The following is a 10,493-nucleotide window of genomic DNA, read 5'->3' on the forward strand; positions in this document are numbered from 1 at the left end:
CCAGGGGTGAGATCGCAATGAAGATCATCCTCCTTAAGTGAAACCGGCTCACAAAGAGCACTCTCATAAATTAGAGGATGAGTCATATTGTTCTCAACATAGAAATCAGCAGAATATGAATTACAATCAGAGTAACATGCAGAAGGAGAATCATAATCAGAGGCACTAGCAAAACAAGCAGTATTCACGAAATCAAAATAGGTAGACATGGAAGAAGAATAATACTAAAAATCACGAAACAAATAAAACACAACACATTTATACATGCAACACGCACACACAAAATAGAACATTACATCACATCACAATACAAGACAAAACACAACACACACAAACACAACAAAAACCTAAGACCGAACCGTTGGTCCCCGGCAACGGCGCCATTTTAATGAAGAGGGTCGCGCCTCCCAACAAAAGTTGTGCATAAAAGAATGCAGTACAGACTAGGAAGTGACTCCTAGGTCGTCTCTCAAGGACCAAATTGCGGTTCAGGAATCAGGTCAAACACATAGTGGGGGGTTTTGAAAATGTTTTTGTGAATGCAATTGAACTAAAAAAAATGAAAATTAAACACAACCGAATATAAATAAGAGCATTAAAATGAAACTGCAACAGATAAATATCCAAACACAATTCAAGCTGTAAAAATGCAACTAGTAAGCTATACATTAAAAGTAATTTATCATGGAAATGACACATAGAAAACACGTTAATAGTAAACTAAATTGCAATAATGGAATAAGTAGAAATGACTTTAAAACATTTAAATGCATTTAAGAAAGTTGTAACACGTAAAATGTAAAATTCATCCTAGGTCCATAAGAAAGACGATAAAATAAAATATAGTGTGCACAAACCGTGTGGGTCCCTCCAATTTAATCATTGTTGGCTTTCCAAAATAAAACATCATATTCTTTCAAATATAAAATTCAATCTTCAATCCCTTTCCAACAAAGTTATTGAGTGCAGGACACCACACTTCTTTCAATATCTGTATGCCTCTCCATTCTCCCAATGTTCATGCACGCACGTTTCTTTTCTCCAAGCAAAGATGAATCAACTTTTCTTCTTTCAACTCAACCACCGTACGAGTACTCCTATCCCCATCTAATCACCTCTTCATTCTCACAAATAAAGGAAATGAATGTTGCCAAGCCTTGGTCCGTCCCATCATCCTACACTCTCACTTAATCTATTTCTCATTCCATGAACACAAAAGAAAAGCTGGAACGTTCCTTCCAATGCACACCAACATTTTTTCTCTTTGGATATGACTTCCTGAACACCACACACTCACCACGGCAACAAGGTACAAGGAAAAGAAATGATGAACATTGAAAAATGCTAATGGTGGTTCAACGAAATTAATTTCCCAGCCAACAACTCTTTCACTTTGTAATTTAACTACCATCCAAGCTTGAATACAATATATACGAAAAGAAAGAAAGAGAAAAAAAAACCAAATCCCTGGTGCTGCTGGAACGCTGGATGTGAGCTCTCCATTCAACCGTGATCCATCTCTCCACCTCTGCATCTGTGTGCTGCTCTCTGGACGAACATGAGCTCTCTTCCTGCAGAACGTGTCTTCCTCTCCTTCATCCCATATCTGAAAATGTTCAAGAGAATCAAGCCAAAAAAAAAAGCCTGGCGGCTAGACGTGTGTCCCGCTTTTAAATCAAGAAGTGAATCCCTCGTAACCTCCATGTTCTCTGGACCGCTTTGCTGGACGTAGCACTTCATTCCATCCAGCACCCCCTGGGCCGTGACCGAGTGAAGACTTAAATGGTGCAGGCGGTCACACCACTTCCAACTCAACGTGGAATCCGCAGCTGCTCCTACTGGACCGTGTTGCTAGACGCTGCTGGACTTCACCTCTGCTGGGATCCCGTGCACCTCTCCAAATGAATCCAGCCCATTGGTTTTTGAAGCTTCTCTATATGGGCGTGGCATGAGCCTTGCTGGATGCTCCCCAATTGCTTGTGCATGCTCCTACCTTGCTGGACTCTCGGCGTGGGCGTGTGCTTTCTTTCTTCCAGCACCCCCTCAAGTTTGCTTCTTGGACGTGTATGCCTTCCATGTGCTTGATGAAGATAGATGGGCGTGGACTAGCCTTGCTGCTGGCCTTGGTGGACTCTTCTGTTCTCCCCGTGCACACCCCCAATTTACGTGGGCTCCCTTCATTCAATGATCATCCTCTTCTTCATTCACTTCTAAAAATGAAATCCACACGTGGCATTTCTTTTCACCTCCAAATGATTATCCAAAATTTTCCTGCAATTACTAATGCAAATAATTAACTCAAATAATTCAAATTAATTAAAATTAGAATTATTGGTCAAATTGAGCACAATTAGCAAAAACGGAAAAATACCGGACATTTAAGCACAATTCCTCGATTAATTCTAGCACAATAAACTAAGTGAAATGAAAAAAATATTGACTCATCACTTTCCCAAACTCTTTTGTGAAAATATCCCACCTCTCTCATCCTTTATTTCCACTTCTTCACAAACCATTTCCAAACCATGTCTTGAGTTAATATTTTCTTTTTTACACTTAATTCAAGACAAAAATAAAAGTTTTTCTAAAGAGTGATTCCTAGTTTTCATTAAGCAAATTAATCCAATTCCAAAGAAGCCTTCTTCTAATATTCCTTATCTATATACATTGTTTGGAAAACATAAATTCATTAACAAAATGTTTGATTTTTTTGCAGGTTAACATTTGATTCAGGAGGGGTTCCTTTGGATTACAAAAGAAATAAAGTCATTTCATAGTGACATGCTTGCTCAATAACTCACTAATCTCTCTTTGTAGCAGGTTCTTCAAGATTCAAGGTCGAATCCTCTCAAACCTGAAGGGGATGATATGATCATAGATAGGGCAAGGATGAAGAGATTAAAAGAGTGACAAGAAGCATAGAAAGATATAACATAGATTTTATGACTTGTATTTTGGCCTTTAGTAGCATAAGTTGTTCATAAGCTTGTATTTTACCTTTCTTGTTTCTTTTGTCTTAGTTTGGTTGTAGATAAGCTTATATATTCTTCTTTTCTTTAAGGTGCAAACAATGTGGGACTTCACATAGTTTGAACTTAAAAGAAAGAAGAATAAATAAGTCTCTTCTCCTTTTAGTTTCTTGTAATGCAAGTTATCTCATGCATAGTTTTAGTTTTGATCTTTAGACTAGTTAAGTAATTTATATACCCTTAAGAGGTTTTAGAATTACGATATGTGGGACTTAAAACAACCTTGAGTCCTCCAAGTCCCACATCCAAGAGGTTGTCCAAACTTGTAGGCCTCCAAGTCTCACATCTTTTACTTTTCTCCACCTACTTCATTTCCTAGTTCTATATAAGCAACCTAAGGTCTCCTTTGAAAGTACAAACTTTCAAATTTGAAAATAAAAAGTGTTTTACATTCAATTGCATTACTTCTTTGCGATAAAATTTTGTCTCTTAGTCTAAATTTAGGTCTTATCTTATGAAGAATAAGTGGCAATCCTCATTGGGACTTATCTTGGATCCTTTCAAGTGACATGTCTTCAAATCATAAGTTTCCTCTCTTTTTTCTCTTTCATATTTAGTCTTTTAATTCCATTTCTTAATTGTTCTTGTTTAGTTCTTAGCTTTATTTCTCTCTAGGCATGTTGTTCCATGTCATTAGTGAACTTAGAACAATTGAGAGTGGCAAATTTAGCATAAATTCTTTATAATATTTACAAGTTGATTTACAAAGCTTAAGTTACTCCTATTTGTAGAATGAAGGAGTTAACCCAGGTGAAAGAAATGGTAATGAATCTAAAAGCTTCAAGAACCTTATTCAAGAGTGAGGATGCATGCACCTTTCAAGGTGCCTTGGCCTTCAAGTAATGTTCTAAGGGTTACTTGAGGCCTAATTAAGCCCAAAGAGAACCTTAGTTTGCATCGTCACTAAAGAATCAACTTGCAAAGACAAAATTGCACATTTGTGGGACATTTCAAGATTTAATCAATTATGGTACTTACATAATTGGTTAAATTCATCTGCCTTTTAAAAAAATGGCCAAAATAAAAAGCCCAAAAGAAATATATGCTTGGCCTAAATACAAGGCCTAAAGAAAAGACTTATTTACATTTTTACAAAGCTATAAGAGAAGGAAAGACAAACTAATAAACTATTCTCCAAGACAGTAAAGTTCTTTGAAATCCTTCTTCTTCTTCCATTCTCTTAGCCATGACTCTAGTCAAAGGTCCAATGTGGCTCCCTCTAGATAGTCCTCCATCAAATTATCATATGATGTTGTAGATGATGATAATTGTGATACATGTTTTAATATCGAGCAACAACTTATGGAGTTGAAGAACACAAACTTAATTACAATGTATAATAACGCATCTAAATTGGTTTATTTACATATAGCATTTAAACCAACATTTACTTTCTCAACATAGTCTAGCCTTATAACGGTGTCTGCTTTTCAAATAAAGTCTTCCATTCTACTACTTTCCATTGTAGATGCATATTCTCTTCTAGCCATTACTCTTACTAGCACATTTGTTGATCTAATTGATTAGGGGTGCTTGAGATAATACAAATGTATTTATTGTTGTACCTATTGATGATATTCATGCTCTTGATAAGTTTAATGATGCTCACACTTATATATATATATATATATATATATATATATATATATATGTTTATTTATTTATTGTGTTACTATTGATACTTCTAACTAATGTTTTATTTGATGATATAATATGATACATTGTTGGTCTTGATTATATTATACATGATATATTTTATGCTTCAACTAAATGTGTTCTTGATTTTACTGTTGATGTTAATTTTATTGCTTTACTTTCACTGTTGTCACCATTATATTCCTATTATTAGCCCTAAACCATCTAACCTTTTATTAGAGTGTAATAACTCATTATTATCTACCCTTTTACAATAGAATACCATTCCTAAAACATCTACCATACATACATCATCCGTCCAATGTACAACATATACCTTATCTATATAATTTACCTTTCTTCCAACACCTAACTTTGTTATGTTGTCTACCTTGTTTATTGAGTAACCATCATCATTGGAGCTAAATCCACTCCCTTTCCACCTCAAGTATAATTATACAGAGGATGAGCAGAAGTTTTCAATGATCATCTTTGTTGACATTTCTGAAAATCAGAAACAACAATTATTATGGGTGATAGAAGAACATAATAAACCAATTGGTTGAACCTTGTTAGACACCTCTATCTTTGTATATGCATAAGATTTTGTTGGGCGAGGGAGCAAAACTGGTGAGGGAACCTTAGTGAAGGCTTAACCATAAGCTCCTTGACGTTGTTAAGAGGAAGGATACACTACCATATGTTTTCACATATTTTTGTGATAGAGTTATCCTTGGAGGGATTATAATTTATAGAGTTTGAGAACACTTAAAATGATCTCTAGTTTACTCAATTATTGACTTGGACAATCAACTATCTTGTTTCAAAACCACTTAAGAAAAATTTCTTTTAAAGTTAGTCATGTGTTCAATTAGAAAGACATGGTGAATTCTTGTGTAAAGGATACAAACAAAATTCAATGAAATCTAAATTAAAATACAAGTCTTCAATATCAACATCTTCAATGATCATCAAAATCTTCATCGTCACTCGAGTCTTGGAGCTCTTCTTTAAGTTGAACAAGGTAAACTTAGTATATCTCAATTTTTTTATTCAAATGAATATCAATCAAAGAGAATAACGTGGTAAGGGACATCTCACTTGACAAAAAGGATATAAAAGGAATAACATACATGTAATAATTATATTCTCCTTCCCTTTAATAATTTTGATGACCAATGCATTAATCATACGTCGTTTTTCTCTTTTGAGCTTGTTGTTTCTTTTTCTAGGTGTGTAACCATTTTACTCTAATATTATTACTTTCAGGATAACTTGTAATGACTACACTTCTCTCAATTTGAATTCTAGTTATGCGATTTTGGTTCTAATTCAATTAAATTTTGCAACAATTAGTTTGTTAGAGAAAAATCTTCTAAGTAATTGTTAGAAACATAATTCAGTAAATTAAACCTTGATGGGTTTTATGGAGTAAAACAAATTAGGTAAGCTTATCATTTGCATTAAATTTGTCATATCATAATAATTAAGAATCTATTTGTTCTTATTTGAGTAAGTAAGCTCCTAAGACTCTAAGTTATATTATTGTCATTCCCTCTAATTCTTCGATTTGTCTTATTATATGAAGTTATTGTCAAATGACTTTGAACAAGTTTACTATGTTCTAATACTTAGATAAAACAACTAACTTGTTCAAACAACTATTTTTTATGTTTTTTTATGCAAGTTTCTTTCTTTCGCTACAAATAATCTATCTTTACTATGAATCGATCATGCAAGAGTTATTTCCTTATGTTTACTTGTTTCTAACATCTTTTTAGGTCATGGCAAACAAAATGCTTCATTGTAGAATTTTTTGGACCATAAGTATTAGACAAAGTCGTATAGCATTTCGTGAGATGAAATTTTATGTTCATTTGCTCATTGTCTTCATTAGGCGAAGATTTAATTGCTCGGTTTGTCAAACAATGGCCAAAACTTTTAAAACTTGTAATCATTATATCAAACAAAATATTTATGACATGTTTTGTCATAGTAAATAATTTAAAATTATTTAGTAATAATGTTAATCATATCAAAACAATATATCATATTTTTGGATGTTACACGTGTAAAATCATTTCTTTTTGTGTCATCATTAAGTTTTCATGTACTTAAACTTCTATGTATAGATGTCACATATTAATTTCTTGTGACCTAGTGTTTCTACATTATACTTTATGTTAAAGTTTTTCATGTTTGACTTTAAGCTTATGAGAATATGGATAAGCTTTATCTGTTGACCATATGGATAACACTAAAATGAACACAACTTTTAGAAAATAAGTTAAAATATTCTTTAAAAGATGTCATACTACTCTATCAATCAAGTAGACACCTTTGTTGGTATCAAATTTAGCATTGAAGCTACCTCATAATCATCTAAATTGTTATATGTATATTGTTTCTTCATTAGTCTTCTAATGCTTTTCCACTTGTATTATTATAGACTTTGATTGTATGACAAATGATAAACTACATCTATTCTTTATTAACTTGAGTTAATATGATTCTCATTTAACAAACTTATTAGATAAACAAAAATCTAGTATTGTTTGTGTATTGTATGACCGTCCAATCAGCTTAGGACCGAACAATCTCGTCAGTCAAGAACATCTGGTGCAACATGAACCGAGCTGTCAGCCTTAAACAACATTTAGGATTGATGATGATTAACTTAAGCTAAAGCATGATCATTACTAGTTGGGCCATAATTAGACTATTACTAATTTGAAGTCCATTTCGATATTTATAATTACATGTTTGAGATATTGTAGTAGGTCAGTTACATTTAATATACATTTATTGCTAAGATTGCCTAAACTTCGTTGACTTTGACATCAGAGTGTCTTTTACAGGTAAACTCCTAGTACGACCGAACATAGCGAAGGACGAACGGTAACCATTGTAAAGTGTTGGACACGAAGTTTGGAAGATGGTCAACCTCGACCCCACAAACGAAACATTTTGGCGCTCTCAGTGAAGCTTTAGGAAGTTGAAGAAAATCCAATGGTGACCACAAGGAACATGGGCCCAACAAGAGAGACAAGCGATCAAAAAGACCCCTTAGAGCTGATCAAGGAGAAGCAAAAGCAAATGTAGGAGACACAAAGAAGACATGGAGTTGAGAAAAAGGTGTTGAGGGTTAGGAGTGGAACCGTGCGTCAAAAGTAAACCGCCCAACATTTTGTATCGAGCGAGGCTGGCCTTTCAAATGTTAACAAACAGGCTAAGGGACCGACTAAGACGGTCTAGGAGGCGAGGATAGGGGCGAGCAAGGAAGCTCTGGCAATGTAAATGGTGCAGATGGAGGGTCTATTACCTTTTACAGTTGTTATCATGGAGGCACCCATGCCCGAGCGGTGGATGTCTCCCTCGTTCGATAAGTATAATGGGTCAACTAACCCTGACGAGCATCTACAATCGTTCATAAACACCACGGCGTTCTACTCGGCGAGTGACCCTGTATGATGTAGGGTCTTCTCCTTATCTCTAAAGGGGGAGGCGTTGGCATGGTGTAACACTCTGCCACCCAACATAGTGGATAACTTCTCCACTATCTGTAACCTGTTCAGTCGATAGTACGTACCCAACTAGGTCCAGAGTTTAATACATCTTGCGTTGGTCAACACCAAGCAAGAGAAGGATGAGTCCCTAAGAGCCTTCATGGACGATTGCAACAAGATCACCCAACAGTTGAAGGATGTAAACTTGAAGTTCATCTTTAACAACCTCTCAATAGCCTTGAGAGCGAGACCATTCACGGATAACCTATATGCTAGGCCGCTTAAAACCATGGATCTATAGGAGCGAGCAATTAAATTCATGCGTAAAAAAGACATATGTGTCTTCTGAAAAAAGCAGCAGTAGGAGGTCGTAGTGGCAAATGACGAGTAGATGGATGGGAAGAAGACGATGGGCGGTGGTGATAAAGGTAACAACTTCCGATCGAAGGATATTCTTCGAGGACCAAAGTTTCATCAATATACACCCTTGAACACCAAGGGTGAGGATCTTGGAGGAGGCGTTGAGTGTAAACTTCCTCCCTCCAATAAAGAAGAAACTGACCCTTAAAAATGCCAATGGTAAGAATCACTATCGGTATAACCAAAACCTGGGACATACCACGGAGGAGTACTCCACCCTTTGTGACAAGATAAATGAGTTAATCCATACGGTTCACCTCCAACGTTACGTGAAGAATGATCGGCTTGAGAGGAGTTCCCCCTCGAAGCCGAAGCCCCAAGAGGCGTCCACGACACAATGACCGTTGAAGAGATAACCGACAAAGGAGTAGAAGCTGGAGTCGAAGCAAAAGCTGGAGTTAGAGCAAAAGCAGGAGTTGTGACGCCCCTTGCACGATCAAATAAACACCATATTAAAAGGATTCACATGCAACAGGTCCTCCTCATTAACGCAAAAGAGGCATCTACGAAGCCTTAAGACCGTCCACATTGTAGATTGCAAATTGAAGTCCATGTCACTCATCACGTTCACAAATGAGGACTTCCAGGCACCAGATCTTGATCAGTTTGACCCCATGGTCATCACTGCTAAAATCGCACGGTATGACGTGAGCAAAGTCTTGATCGATCAAGGCAGCATTGTCAACATCCTTTATTGGAAGACCTTCTAGAAAATGGATTTGTCAAAGGATTTCATAATTCCCTACAATGAGCAGATCATTGGCTTTGTTGGTAAATAGGTGGACACCCAAGTTTACGTGGATGGTACTTCAAGCCACCAAATCTTAATTTTTTTGGACGTGTATTCTAGTTACCGCCAGATACCGATGTACCCTTCCGATCACGAGAAGACAACCTTCATCACCGAGTGAGGCAATTATTTCTATGATGTGATCCCTTTGGCTTGAAGAATGCGGGAGTGACATACCAACGACTTATGGATAAACTTTTTCACCATCAAATAGGAAGATGCATGGACGTCTACATGGAAGATATGGTGGTCTGAAGACAGTTGGTAGAGGACCACATTAAAGACTTGGAGGATGTCTTTGACTAGATTAGATGATATGTGTTGCATTTGAACCCCATAAAGTGCACGTTCGGAGTGTGTGCATGCAAGTTCTTGGGTTTCATGTTCACCGCACGGGACATTGAAGCCAACCCTGATAAGTGCCTAACGATCTTGGAGATGAAAAGCCCTTAAAACTTGAAGGAGGTGCATCGACTTGTTGGTCATCTAACTTCCTTATCCCGATTCATCCCTAAGTTGGTTGAGAGGACACGATCAATCTTGAAAGTCATGAAAAAGAATACTATCGTCAAGTGCGACGAGTAGTGTAAAGCCATAATTATCTTAGCTAGTCCATCCGTCATGGCTCGATCGACCTTAGGCAAAGAACTACAACTCTACCTGGTCGTGTTTGAAGGAGCGATCAGTGCGACCCTCGTCTAGGATGCTCTGGAGCTAAAACTGATTTGTTTCATAAGTCATGTTTTGCAGGACCCAGAGATACATTATCAATAGATCGATAAGGTGGCCTTGGTCTACTCATGCTCGCCCGTCGACTAAGACCCTACTTTCAAAGTCATCAGGTGGTCATCTGAACCGATCACCCCGTCGCCAAGATTATGAGGAAGCCATATCTTGCAGGAAGAAGGATTGGCTAGTAAGTGGAGTTGTCAGAGTTTGACCTTCAATATGAGTCACGTAGTTTGGTGCAATGTAACATTCGACGAATTTTGTTGCGAAGCTCTCCCAAAATGAAGAAGCCCAACCATGTTTGGAAGTTGTTTGTAGATGGGTCTTTAGATAAAACAGGTGGAGGAGCTGAGATTGTTTTAGAAGAACCAAGCAACATTGTGA

This window comes from Vigna umbellata, chromosome 9, assembly GCF_029865625.1.
Source record: "Vigna umbellata cultivar VRB3 chromosome 9, Vumbellata_1.0, whole genome shotgun sequence".
Classification (NCBI taxonomy): domain Eukaryota; kingdom Viridiplantae; phylum Streptophyta; class Magnoliopsida; order Fabales; family Fabaceae; genus Vigna; species Vigna umbellata.